Source organism: Pseudorca crassidens, chromosome 2, assembly GCF_039906515.1.
Source record: "Pseudorca crassidens isolate mPseCra1 chromosome 2, mPseCra1.hap1, whole genome shotgun sequence".
Lineage (NCBI taxonomy): Eukaryota > Metazoa > Chordata > Mammalia > Artiodactyla > Delphinidae > Pseudorca > Pseudorca crassidens.
Genome location: NC_090297.1, coordinates 24,223,852 through 24,226,068, shown reverse-complemented (window position 1 = coordinate 24,226,068; position 2,217 = coordinate 24,223,852).

Here is a 2,217-nt window from a genome sequence, read left to right as displayed (position 1 = left end):
GCCTGGCAAGTGCTATATAGGTATTTATTAAATAAAATAAGTTTGCATTATTACCATATTTAATGCTATGGACTGAATTGTTTTCCCCTGGCATAATTCATATGTTGAAGCCCTGACCCCCAAGGCGACAGTATTTGGAGATGGGGCCTCTAAGGAAGTAATTAAGATTAAATGGAGTCGTAAGAGTGGGGCCCTGGTCCAATAAGATTGGTGTCCTTACCTGATAAGAAGAGACCCTAGAGAGACTGTGTGCCCCCCTCTCTGTGAGCACATAGGAAAGGCCCACATGAGGGCACAGTGAGAAGGTGGCCATCTGCAAGGCAGGAAGAGAGCCTTCACTAGAAACCAGCCATGTTGGCAGCTTGATCTTGGACTTCCAGGCTCCAGAACTGTGAGAAAATAAATGTCTCTTGTTTAAGTCAGCAAACCCAGTCTTTTGTATTTGGTGATGGCAACCCAAGCAGACTAACGCATTTAATCTTTACAAAAACTCTGAGAGGCGGTAGGTACTCTTATTACTCTCATGTTTACAGATGGGGAGACTGATGCATGGAGATTCTGAGAAGGCTAAGGGTGTAGATAAGAAAATGGTAAAACCTTTGACCAAGAAAATCTTTGGTCAAGAAAACCTTGACCCCTCTCCACCCTTCTCCTGGCAAACTCCTATGGGTCCTTCAAAGCCCTACTCCAACATCACCCCCTCTGGGAACTCCCAGGCAGCATTAGTCCTTGTGGCTGGAAAGGGGAGGAAGAGAGGCCAGGAGGAAATACTTAGACCTGGAAAGGTGGAGGATCGAGAGAAGGCAGGGCCTGATGGAGGCGGTCGGATGAGTGAAGTGGGAACAAGAGAACTGCAGGGAGGGAGGCAGGCTTGCGAGAGAGTCAGTCCCTGGGTTGGCTGTTGGGAAGGTATGAAGGGGGAAGTTCTTAGTCCTCCTTCCTGTCATGGGTGCCTCTGTCTTGTGGCTTGTTCTTCAAGGCCCGCTCAGCCTCTAGCTTTCTCGAGGTTAGCTTTGTGGCATACAAGTTAAGAAATGGACTGGGGCCACACTGTTCTGGTTTGAATCCTGGCTCTTCTAGTTATCGGTTATGTAATCTCCAGCAATTCATTTATCCTCCCATACCTTAGTACCCTATGGGGATGAAATGGAGGAGAATCATTGTACCCATCTCATAGAATGGTCCTGAGGTTTAATTAAGTTAATACATGGCACATAGAAGATGCTTGGTAAATATTAGCTCATGACATCATCTTGGATGGCTCTACTTCGTGGTGCTCTCTTTCCTGTGAATTCAAATGAGCTTAAGTATAAACCATGCAAGTCAACCCAACAGCATTGATAATAACAGTGAACCATTATAGGGCACTCACTTTGGCCAGGTTCTATGCCTGGGCCTTTATATACGGTGTTCCATTTAGATGTTGTAATAACCTCATGAGGTCGATACTATTAATATGCCCATTTTACAGATTGGAAAACAGATCTCTTTAAAATGTGCCTGAAGTTACATAGCTAACACGTGGCAGAATGAGGATTTGAACGTAGGCAATCTTAACAAGTCCATGTGATTCATTCTAGTTTGTTAATCATTCATCCAATATTGATAGAAGCCTACTTTGTGCCTGCCACAGTGCTAGGTACTAGGGATATGGAATTAAAAGACACACAGTCCTGGCCCTCAGGGAACTCACAGGCTGGGGTGGAGAAGACAGACCTGGAATCAGATACTTGAGAATACTCATGACATGGAAGGAACAGGGCTGAGCCTCACATCTGCATTAGATTCACTAGAGGCTATGTTTTATTTGCTAACAATTATTGGGCATTTGAGCTATATAATAAATAATGCTCTTCCCAAAGACAAGGCAGACAGATTTCTAGAGTGAAAAAAATGATATAAAAAGCACAGCTTTGACATTATTTTTAGACTTCCAAGTAAATCTGACATTGTTGGATATGAGTATTGCTGGCATTGTGGTTAATCAACTACAGTTCTTAGAAAGCCCCTGCACTCTGGTAACCACCAGTGTTTTCTAATGGGCCCGGGCAAATTTAGCTAACTTCTGTCTGACCTGAGGGATGCACGGTAAGTCAGAATTCAATGATGCCAGGTGATGCAGGTACAGAGGAGGGAACAATTAACTTCTGGGAGTACAGAGGAGGGAACAATGAACTTTGGGGCTTCCAGGAAGAGGAAATATTTGGCTTGAGGGTT